Here is a 12,910-nt window from a genome sequence, read left to right on the forward strand (position 1 = left end):
GAAAATTAAAAGTGAACAGGCTTTGGCTTATCCATATTTTAAAAATGCTTTTTAAATGCATAAAAATTAATTTTCTTTCCCTCCTACCCTTACTTGCTATTGAAAACAAAATAAAAATCCTTGTGACATATACTTGTAGTCATGCAAAATAACCCCTCCCCCCCATTGATCACATCTAAGAGATTGTATCTAATTTTACACTCTGAGTTTATATCACCTATCTATCAGGAAGTAACATGCTTCAATAAGAAATTCTCTAAAATCTAATGGCTGGTCATTGATCATCATTCCTAAGTCTTTCAAAGTTATTTGACAGTGTTGTTCTTAGTGGATAAATCCTTTTCCTTCTCCTATTCACATAATTGCATCATACAAGTCTTTTCAGTTTTCACTAAAATCATTCCATTCATTATTCCTTATGGCACAATAGTATTCCTTTACTAGACACCCATTTAAGAGTTAATTCCTTTGCTACTACAAAAAGAGCTGCTATCATTATTTGTATACGTGTGGATCATTTTCCTCTTTGTATTTTATAGCATATAGACCTACTAGTGACATTGCTGAGCCAAAGATATTGTACAATGAAGCAGTTCTTTAAAATAGTCATCATTATTTTTTTCTCCTATCCTTTTCCCATCCTCATTAATTTTTAATACTTTAAAAGTACCTTTTAATTCATAAGTGAAAAACTGTCTAGAAGCATGAGATTTATTCTTAAATTTAAGTCCAAAATGAATCAGTTGCACAAATTTAAAAAAAAATGATTCATTTTATATATATTAGATTATATATTTATGTAAATTGTAGAATCATTTTTAAAAATCATTCATTATATATATATGTATATATGTTCTCTACATATTTAAGTTACATTTTTAAAAAAATCTAATAGTCATGGTAAGATTCACTGATTTAGCATTAGAGAACTTGGGTTTAAATCCTAGTTCAGACATGTAATGATCTTGTGACTTGAGTAATTAATCCCCTCAGTCTCCCTATCTATAAAATCAAGGGGTTTGAACTAGATGATCTCCATGTTTTCTTTTTGTTGTTCAGCTGTTTTACTAGTGTCCTACTTTTTATGATTCCATTTGGGGTTTTCTTGGGAAAGGTACCAGTTTGCCATTTCTAGCTCATTTTATGAATGAGGAACTAAGGCAAATAGAGTTAAGTGACTTGCCTGGGGTCACCCAGTTGCTAAATGCCTGAAGCCAGATTTGAACTCAGGAATATGAGTCTCCCTAATTTTTTCAATTATATGATTCTGTGAAGCTTTCATTTATACATCTATTAAATAGCTGCATGATTTGAAACAAGTTTCTATTCATTCACAGGCTGCACCACTGACTCTCCAGCCTTTCTGTCATGCCCCTGAACTCTTTGCTTTCAAGTGTTCTTCCCCTGCTCCTTTTCTAATCCCCTTTATGTATTGTCTTTTCCTCATTAGAATATAAGCACTTTAAAGTCAGAAACTTTTCCAGAATTTAGCACAGTGCCTGGAACATACTAAGCACTTGCTTTTAACTTAACTTGAGGATACTATTGTAAAGGGCTGAAATTCTGAATAGGTGCACTGGAATCAAACAACTGAGCACTTAAGGCTAATTACCTATTGGACAATACTCTATTATCATATGCTTGGTAAAATGCCCCTTCTCACTATTCTGTGCTGGCTCCATCTTTTGGTGTATACAGATAATCGTAGGAGGGATTAGGGGGTGGAGTCAGAGTCACTTTGGAAGAGAACAAGGAGAAGGGAGGTCCTGTAGCTGAGGAACTTGTGGCAGTTTCGTCCATCTCCTTTACTTTTTCTCCTAAATACCAAGGACTTTTGCTGATCCTGATGCTGGCTGATGATTCTGAGGTCAAAAGGGAACTAACCTGAACTTCACATACTATAACTATACAGAATTTTTTTTTTCCATTTGTAAAATAAGGATAGTACTGGATCAATCATGAAAATTTTTTTTTATTTTTATTTTGTTAAATATTTCCCAATTACATTTTGATGTTTTCTGTTTCTTACATTACCATAGTAATCCTATATATCCCCCTTCCCCTATATTACTCTGGGAGAACCATCCCATATGACAGTATTTCTTTATTTCATCTTTATTTGAAAAAACAATACTATTCAAAATATAAAAATAGATCCATTTTCAAAGGACCATCTAAATATAGTTTTGAAAATTGCAGTGTTTTATTTACAAGAGACAGATGGGAATGCAATAGCAGTCATAGGTATTTATGACAAATAAAAATATAATTACTCTTTCAACATTTTAGGGGAAAGAGAAAGATCCTTTTATTTCAGCAATTCCTGAAATGTCTTATAAAAATAAAATCAACAATAGTGGGTATAAGTACAGCTTGTATCTAAAACACAAATTCAAAAATCCTATTTAATCAATAGGATCCACACCCAGATATCCCAAAGTTGCAGGCATAAATGAGAAGACAGTTTCCCAGTTTATATAAAATCAATCTGTCAAGTAACCCAAATACTTGTGAATCTGCACAGTGACTTTGTAAATCTTTCTATTAAATGGTATGTCCATGTTAAATGAAGACTGAAGACATTCTTAATCCTGGAGAACAAAGAAGTATACAAAATCAAAGGTCTATTAAGTTCCAGTATTCAGAAAACTTGGATCTGAAATTAAATTTTAAAATAAGGGAGGAAATTTCTATTCTAAGAAATATCCACTCCCCCTACTCCCTAATCTTGAGAAAAATACATGGAATCTCTCCACCTAAGATTAAGTATATCACCAGTGAATACCTGTTTCACTGTTCAGTGATCCTGATATACTGTTCTTTGAGTTTGGGCACTTTCTTCAACAAACCTTTTAAAATTTAAAATAGTTCTTTTGGAATGAACTATTACATATGTGCTATCATGTGTCCTTACAAGGAGACAAACTTCTCACTGCTACACAAAAAAGGATTTAAAAAAAACAATCTACACAATTCACTTTAGCAAGAAAGGCAAATCCATCTAATCTACCAGAAAAATGTTGCAAAATCTGCTTCTATTTGAATAATGAAATGAACAAATTCACTGAGCTATACACTTCATGTCAATTTTAATATTATTTTGATGGCAGCTATTCTAGGCACAGGCAGCCAAGTCACATGGATAAATGAGAAAGCAAAAGCAGAAAACTTGTGAGAATTCATCAGTTCTTTGACTTTTTCCAACAACTAAAAGTTGATTCCAATCATGAGTAAGGTTGCTGTACACCATTTCTTCCACATGTGGTACTTCAAGCACTAAGGGGTATGTTGTTACTGTTGTAGCGGATATTTTTGTATTATCTTCTTTAAATTTACTTTCTTCTTTCTCCAAGGTCAAATAAAAATTGAGAGACATTTTCATAAACTACAAAAGTAATACAACATGCTGGTGTCACTGTCATCAGGTTAGGGACAATTCCTTTGTAAAATCCATGAATGCCTTCTTTTTTCCATGTCCTCCTGATCACATGAAATACACCCTGGTAATAAATGTGTTGATCTTGAAGTCGGGCTCTCACTACTTGATAAGGGTACGTTGCTGACACAGCAAATATTTTTGACAATGCTGCAGTAGAAACATACTCTACTGTGCTTAACTGTGCATCAGGTAATCTATTGATATGTTTATTATACTTCACTTTGAGCACTTCATATGCCATGAACTGAAGGGCCCCATGTGAGGTTCCCAAGAGGCCAGGCACAAATCCCTTGTACAAGCCACGAAACCCTTCAAATTTATATATCTTTACCAGTGTGTCTATCATTCCCGTGTAGCGCCTCTCTGCAGGGCTGTCATCATATTGTAGCATCAGTCGAGTCTTTGTGACCCACAATGGGTTGGTGATACACAGAGTCATGGCCCCAGCCTGGGCAGCTGAGGTCAGGTATTCTGTTGCCTTGAGCCGTTCCTTTCTCCCCTCGGTCTTGTAGGATTTAATGGCATTGTAGAAGAAAAAGTAGAGTCCCCAAGATAAGCCCGCACCCCACACGTTGGGAGTTACTCCTTGATAAAGGCCTCGTATTCCGTCCATCTTCCAAATCGAGGTCAAACAGTGCAAGACCCCGTTATACTTGGGTCTCAGCTCCAGTCCGTCACTCACAGCGAAGCGGATCTTCACGAGGTCCAGCGGGTGCAGCACCAGGTTGGAGAGGACGCCGCCGCTCACGCCCGCCACCAGGTTCTCGTACCGCACATGGCGGAACACGGTGCTCAGAGGCGACGAGCCCCACCCCGACTGGCCCTGCGCCTTCATGATGTAGGGAACCACCGACACCTTGGCCTGGGCGCCGCTGGACTGGGAGGGTACGCTGTCTCCGCCGCCATTGTAGCGACCGTCGCCAGGATCGGATCGCAGAACTGCGGGGTCGCGAGGGGGGTGGGGGGCGCGACCGCAGACGGTCTTCTTCTTCTTCTTTTTTTTTTTTTTTTAATATATATATAGAAGAAAAAGAGTCCACACAACTGACCCTGATGGGCACATCGTGGAGAGCCGAAAACATGCGCGATGGGTGACTCCCATGAAGCTCCCGTATCCACGAAGGAGTATTTAAGTGTATTTGATCATCTTTTCTTCATCTGTGTCCTATATTTCTTTATTTACTTTTAATTTCTTGATGTGTCGTTTCTACTTAAATTGTTGTAGTTACCTCATATATGGTTTCCTTGGCTCTGCTTATTTCTCTGAATCAGTTCAAGTCATGTTTTTCTGTTCATTACACCCATTTCTTACAACTCAGTCATATTCTGTTACTTATATTTTACCAAAGATGTTTAGCCATTCCACAGTTTATGGGCATCTATTTTGATTCCAGGTCATAGCTATCAACGATAACAAAAGTTGTGCTATAAATATTTTGAAGTTTTTACTAAAAGACTTTGTGTCTTAATATTCCTTTACATTAATATACTTCAAATGGTTTAGCCATTCCTCAGCTGATGGACATCTACTTTGTTTCCAATTCATTCATAGCTATCACAAAAAACAGTACTAATAGTATTTTGGTATATATGAGGGATTTTTCCCCTTATTTCATGACTTTCTTGGAGTATAAAATCAGTAATTCTCTGGTTGAAAGGATGTGAACATTTTAATCACTTTATTCGTTTAATTCCAAAATGATGATACTATGACACAGTTTCATCAACAAGGTATTAATGTTATTATGTCTCCACAGTCCCTGCGACATTGTTGTTATTTTGTGTCATTTTTGCCAATTTGCAAGGTATAAGATGAAATAAGGATTTTAAAAATTATTTTTATTATTAGTGATTTGGAGGGTTTTTTTGTCAATACTTTGCCCATCTTCTTTTGAAAACTGTTCATATCATCCCCAACATTTGCTTTTGGAAAAAAGTTACTAATTTATATATGTGTGTATTTGTATGTATGTATACATACATATACATGCCCTGTGTATAAATAGATGTTTGTTTATTTGGTTGCTCATTTATTTATGGTTTATATATTTTGGATACCAAACCTTTATAAGGGAAATTGGATACAGAGACTCCTATTGTCCCTCCTTCTCCATTCAACCACTTTCCTTCTTATTCTTTATTTATTAATATTGTTTTTTTAGAAACTTTTTAGTTTCAGGTAATTGGTTATCTAACTTTTCTAACTTTTGTAATTGCCTCTGCCTCTAGTTTGATTAAGAATACATCTCTTACCCAAAGGTATGAGAGGTACATGATCTCTTTGTCTTTTAATAATATAATTTTCTCATAGTATTATTTCATATTAAGGTTATATATCCATTTAGAATATATTGTTGAATGGAGCGAGGTGTTGATGTAAGCCTAATTTCTGCCAGATTTCTTCAGTTTTCTCAGCAAGTTTTTATCAAATATGGACCTTCAGTAACTTATGTTTTCCTCTTTATGGAACACAGGGTTATTGAATTTTGTTGTTTCTAAATCCTTTTTTTTTTTCCTAGTATGTTCCACTAATCTGTCTCTATTCTTTAACCAATATTAATGGTTTTTTTAAATTTTTAATAGCTTTTTATTTACAAGTTATATGCATGGGTAATTTTACAGTATTGACAATTGCCAAACCTTTTGTTCTAATTTTTCCCTTTCTTCCTCTCACCTCCTCCCCTAGATGTCAGGATGACCAATACATGTTGAATATATTAAAGTATAAATTAAATACAAAATAGGTATACATGTCCAAACCGTTTTTTGCTGTACAAAAAGAATCGGACTCTGAAATATTGTACAACTAGCCTGTGAAGCAAATCAAAAATGCAGATAGGCAAAAATAAAGGGACTGGGAATTCAATGTTATGGTTCTTGTCATTTCCCAGACTACTTTCTCTAGGTGTAGCTAGTTCAGTTCATTACTGCTCCATTGGAACTGATTTGTTTCATCTCATTGTTGAAGATGGCCAGTTCCATCAGAATTGATCATCATATAGTATTGTTGTTGAAGTATATAATGATTTCCTGGCCCTGCTCATTTCACTCAGCATCAGTTTGTGTAAGTTTCTCCAGGCCTTTCTGAAATCATCCTATTGGTCATTTCTTACCGAACAATAACAATATTAATGGTTTTGATGACTTCTGCTTTATAATATAGTTTGAGGAATCCCCCTTTGTGTCCTTACTTTTAAAAATCATTTCCCATGATATTCTAGATAATTTTCCCAAGTGAATTTTATTTTTATTTTATCAAGCTCTGTTTGGCATCTGCTTGGTAATTTGATTGATATAGCATTGAAGTAAAAAATCAATTAGAATAGTATTACGTTTTAATTATATTTCTAAAATTATATTCATATAGCCTCATCAGGAACATGTAATATTCTTCCACCTACTTCAATTCTTTATTTCTTCAGTTTTGTAATTGATTTTATACAAGTATTCTGTGTGCTTTTGGAATATTGATCTGCAGATATTTTGTGTACTTTTGAATGGAATTTCCCTTTGTATTATAGTTTCTTGTCTTTTATTATTTTGTAGAAATGCTGTTTTTAGGGTTTTCTATTTTACTGAAGCTATTGCTTGTCTCATTTAACCACCTTTTGTGGTTCCCTGGGTTTTTTCAAGTAAATCATCACAGCATCAGCAAACAAGAACTGTTTTATCTCCTCTATACTTATCTTTATCATTTTAATTCCTTTGTCTTGTTTTACAGGTATTACCAAAAATCCCAGAAATATATCAAATAACAGTGGGGAGAGCACTTTAACTTCTGTAATTTTTTGGAAAAGGTTCTATTGAGTTTACTTTTAGTTTTAGGTAGATGTTTTTATTATATTAAAGAAAAGCTCCTATATCATATACTTTGTAGGATTTTGGGTTTTTAACATTTAAAAGAAGACTTTTTGCGTCTGTTAAGATCATCGTGTGGCTCTGTAGGGTTTGGTTTTTAATATACTAAGTTTGGGTTGATTGTTTTTCTAAGGTGGAAACATCTTTGTATATAAGTATCATTTGGGATAAGTACCATTTGATCTTAATGAATGATTTCTTGGATAAATTACTGTAATCTATTTGATAATATTGTATTTAAAACTTTTGAGTCAATGATTATTAATGTTATTGGTCTATAGTTTTTTTTTTCCTGTTTTGTCTTTCTCTGATATTAGGACTGTATCTGTCTCAAAAATGGATTTTCGTAAGGCATTGTTTTTTTTTGGGTGGGGCGTGCCATTACAGGTTCGTTTTTCTATTCTGTTTATTGTTTTGTTGTGAAGAACATAAATTCTACTCTTCTAATTCCAATTTCTCTTTTAAATCACACAGGAATAAAATGTGATTATGTGTTCTCAAATTCTAAAAGGTTCTCAATCTCATCAAATGTTGGATCAGTTTCCTTTCTTTTGAAGTATTTACTCATAAATGTTTGAACTAATTTATTAGATTTGAAAGACTTATTTTCTCAAAAAATATTGTTTTCCTGTTGATTTGTCTGGTTATTTTCAAAGTACTTTCAGTTGTCGTCTTCTCTTCTCCCTTCCCCGCTCCCCTCCACCCCCAGCAATGTTTCTCATTTCTGACTCCCTTCTCTGTGGTTATAGTTTTCTTGGGGGCTGGATTTCAAAGCATTCCAACCTTTTCCCATTTTGGACAATTCACAGTTCACCAATCTGGATCTCTGCTCCAAATGTCTTTTGGGAGTTAAAATTGGTCCCACTTAGATACTGTGCTGCTACTCACATGCATTGATTGTTTGCTGTCCTGAGGACAGGACTCTTAGTTCTCTGGCCCAACACAGACAGTTCAGAACTTCTCTTCTCTGATAATTCAGAGTCTATCTTGATTTTAACACCCAACAAGTTTTTGTTGTTAAAGGGCTTGGATAAACTGGTTGTTGAGGCTAGAGGAATATTGTATAACCTGGAGCTGGGATCTCTACACCACCTGAAAGAGGGAGGAGAGACTGGATTGTAGAGGTAGAATTGTAGAAATGTAGGTTTTTTGTAGTTTCCTTGAATCTGTTAGTGTAGCCTTAGTACCAGCAGCTTGTGATAAGGGGGAAGAGTGTTGAGTAAATTCAGAGTCAGTGAGCATCAGCTAGGTTTGGGGGATTTTATCTTTTTTTTGAAGTAGTTTGCAATTTCCTTTTCCAGCACATTTTTTCAGATGAAGAAACTGGGGCAAACAGGGTTTTGTGAATCCTGTGTAGTGCCCGCTATAGCACTACTTCTCCATATTGAATTCATATTCATAGTTTGGAGTCCTTAGAGGATAGCTAACTACTGCTTACTCTATCTTGGTGGATAGAGTAAGGATTTGGGAGTCAAGTCAAGATGGATTCAAATTATGCTTTAAATACTTTCTAGCTATATGGTCTTGGGCAAGTCACTTACTCTCTTTGAAGAAACTGGTGGTTTCTTCATATGCAACATAAAGATAATAATTACACCTGCCTTAAAGATTTCTTGTGAGGTTTCAATTATTTAACAAATATGAAGCATTTTGCCATATAAATGTAACTAGTATAAAGTTCCCCTGGAACTTTGAGAAATTATAGAATTTTCTGCTATTATCACTGATGATCCCCTGTGTGTTTCTTATTATCAGCCAAACATAGTTTTGGAAAAAAGAGAAAGGAAATAAAAATATATAGTTCTTCCTATGAGAATATAATGGAAAGTGTACTACATAATTTTACAAGTATTAACTCATTTCATTTTTAGAAAAACCCTGCAAAGTGAGTGTTAGTATTAACCCCATTTTATAGTGGAAGAAATGGAGTCAAATAAGTTAAGGAACTTGTCTAAGATTACACAGCTAATAAGTATCTTGAACTCAAATTTGAATTTATGTTGTCCTGACTATGAAACCAATGCTTTATCCACTGCTTTTGGATATTTTAATAAGTGGACATAGTAAGCAGAGTTGAAGAAACTTCATTTCCCTTGAATACACACAAGGTCCCTGCAAAGAGTGGGCTTAAACTTAGAAAAAATATATGATCAAAGAATAAACTTGTAGCTTCTGGTTACTGGAAGCCCTTTCACACTTTGAAATTTGAATGAAGTTCTCTTAAAGTATAGCTTTCTGAGCTCCAGGGATTAGTGCTATTGTTGAGTCCTGTATGATTTTGGTATGGGGGGGGGGGAGGGAGGGATGGGGAAGATGCATTTAGTTTGTCCTCACTAATACCTCTGATGGCTTCACTCAATCTCTGACACTCATATGTTTGAATCTTACTGTGACTAGATGTCTTTATAAAATTATAAAATGCTGTCTCAGGCTAAAGTGCACAATAACTAATATAGGAGTAGTCAATTCTGGATCCTCTCTCTCTCTCTCTCCCTCTCTCTCTCTCTCTCTCTCTCTCTCTCTCTCTCTTTCTCTTTCTCTCTCTTTCTCTCCCATGCCTCCCTTCGTACCACTTTTTCTCTCTCTCCATCCCTTTCCTCACTTTCCACAAACAATTCTCATTTCCTTACTATGTCTGGAAGTATTGTCTACCCCAATAGTATTGATGGGAGGTCTGTTTTCAAACTGAATTGCTATACATAGAACCACATATTATTATTATTTATTATTTTAACATCGCAAGACATTTTCTGATTAAAGATCACCATTATACATAGTATCAAGCATTATTATTATTTATTATACTAATGAGTCACAAGATATTTTCTGTTTAAAGATCACCATTATACATAGTATCAAGCATTATTATTATTTATTATACTAATGAGTCACAAGATATTTTCTGATTAAAGCCCATCATCTTATTCTTTTGTTTTGGGCTAATGATGGCTAACATTTAGATATTTCAATAGTTATTATGTTCCTGATGCTGTACTAAGCACTTTATAACTCAGGGAGAAAGATGTTACTACTATCCCCATTTCACAGAAGCAGAAACTGAGGCAGACAGAGGTTTAAGTGAATTCCCCAGGCCTATACAGCTGGTGAGGCCAGATTTGAAATCCAGTCTTTCTGACTCTGGAAGGAGCATATATGGCTCTGTGGATAACCCAGTGGAATAAAACTGGAATCTCAAAGACCTGAATTCAAATGCAGACTCAGACACTTATTAACTGTGTGATCCTGGGCAAGTCAAGTTGATATAAATTACCTGTGAATAAAAGGCAGGAATCTTGTCTGGCCACCAATGGGGTTCTGTCTCCTTGATCACTAGAAGTTCCACATAGTAGAGAGGTACAAATGAGCTGCAGCATTTAGATGGTGCATATGTATAATGTAGAGGAGTGAGCAAGGTTTTGGGATCAAAAAGCTTATATTCCAGCTTTGATACTCATTAGCTATGCCATTGTAGAAGCTACTAATTCTTTTTTTAAATTAAAGCTTTTAAAAACATGCATAGATAATTTTCAAAATTCACCCTTGCAAAAACCTTGTGTTCCAAATTTTTCCCTCCCATCTCTCCCCTCTTCCCCCAGAGAGCAAATAAACCAATATATGTTAAACTTGTGCATTTCTAATATACATATTTCTCACCATCTTGTTTTCCCCAAGTTATGCCACTAACTCTTAAGAGTCTTATTTACCTGGGGCAGCTAGGTAGTGCAGTGGATAAAGCACCAGTCCTGAAGTCAGGAGGACCTGAGTTCAGATCTGATCTCAGACACTTAACACTTCCTAGCTGTGTGATCCTGGGCAAGTCACTTAACCCCAATTGCCTTGGGAGGGGGAAGGAAGATTTGCAAAGAGTCTTGCTTACCTGATATATAAAGTAATATTTACACTAGGTGTCACACAGTATTGTTATGGCAAAAAGTACTACAGAATCCTAAAAGTACCTTCATCTTTAATGGCCAATTTTGAACTCTTTCCTTTCTTAATGAAGTCACTAAAAGGGATAAATATTGCATATACTAGGTTGATTATGCCAAAAATCTTTTTTTTTAAAGTTTAATAGTATCATTTAGATTTTAGGATTTTAAAGGATACTAAAGGCTACTTAATTCAATATTTTACTTTTTTCCCCTCTTTGCTGAGGCACTTGGGGTTAAGTGACTTGCCCAGGGTCACACAGCCAGAAAGTGTTGTGTCTGAGGCCAGATTTGAAGTCAGGTCCTCCTGACTTCACCAACAAGCTGCCCCCTTTTACTTTCTTTTTTAAAGAGATCTTTTTTTAATCATTCATTTGTTCATCCTGCAATTTATTCATTCATCTGTCTGTTCATTCATTCATTTGTTTATTTAATATTGGATCTCCCTTTCTCCCTTGGCTTTAAAGTGCAGCATTTGCTCATGTGCTGCATTGACAATCAAAGTATGAAATTATAAAATGGAGGCAGATATGTCTGATTCCTTGGGGATTCACCAGAACAGACCACAACTGGAAGCATGATATGGGCAGCAATGGCATTTTAATGCCAGAGGATAATTCTTATCTGAGATATATTGGAGTTGGCTCAGGACATAGCATATCACTTCAGAGTTATCATTAAAACTTTAACCAGTCCACATCATCTTAAAACTCTCAGCACCATGTGATGATTGTCTAGTCTTTACAATGAGGGTCTGGATTTTGTTTGGTATTTATATGTCATAGGACCCAAAAGCCCTGACAGCAGTACCTAAATGGTTTCTATTAATTTAATACATATTGCCAGGATGTGAGTTTTGGTTACAATTTGTAAATAATGCTATTCTGATTTTGAGGACAGTTTATATGTGATTTCTTATAAAATTACTAGACTGATGAGAAGTGGGGAGTATTGAAAGGGCCAGAAAAACATTAACATATGGACCCAACACTATTACTGATCAGCACTGAAGCTTTGATCTATTCCTGGACGAACTCAGTCTGGCTTAGGATAGTATGTTCTGGCCATCTTAAGAGCTCAAAGTATATGAGCCCTTTAATCTCAGAGGCAAGATGAATGAGGTGGGAGACTTATAGGGTGTGAGAAGAGCTCCAGTTTATTATGCCATACGATCTTGTTGATAAACATTTTTGCAATCATGATCAGCACGTGAACAGTAGGCAATCCCCCGTCACCATTCAGAGAAGCAGCTTGTGGGCTTTGCATATGCATGGCATCTGCCAATGAGAGGAGAGCCAATCCAGCAATTCAGTTACTCACTCACAGGTGAGAGGTCTTGTCAAGGCATTCCTGCTTACCAGCAATTACGCTGTGACCCTTAGACGGAACCCTTTTGCATGGTCACAAATCACTGCTCCTTGCTCAAGAAGGGCATTTCTGCAATGTGGCAGAAAACTTATTGTGCACCAAAGGTCGAGGTGGCCTCCATCCCTCCTTTTAGCAGGGTCCTATACCCTAGCACAAAATTTTTCATCCTGGCAATATATATTAAATAGACACCTAAAATTCATTATTTTGACATAACCAACTTTGTAGGATTATTATATTATGTAAAAATCCAAAATGAAATAAGAGTAGAGGTTTTTAACTTGAAGTCCGTGGTGAGATTTCAAGACTTTAATGA

At 35.4% G+C, this 12,910-nt stretch overlaps 1 protein-coding gene and 1 pseudogene across 8 annotated transcripts in view; one reads left to right on the forward strand and one right to left on the reverse strand.

Annotated features, from left to right (window-relative positions):
* Nucleotides 1-12,910, forward strand: part of PDE1A (phosphodiesterase 1A) — a 458,879-nt gene that overhangs the window by 413,906 nt on the left and 32,063 nt on the right. The window lies entirely within an intron of this gene.
* LOC100931664 lies at nt 2,200-4,368 on the reverse strand (annotated as a pseudogene).

Source organism: Sarcophilus harrisii, chromosome 3, assembly GCF_902635505.1.
Source record: "Sarcophilus harrisii chromosome 3, mSarHar1.11, whole genome shotgun sequence".
NCBI classification, from domain to species: domain Eukaryota; kingdom Metazoa; phylum Chordata; class Mammalia; order Dasyuromorphia; family Dasyuridae; genus Sarcophilus; species Sarcophilus harrisii.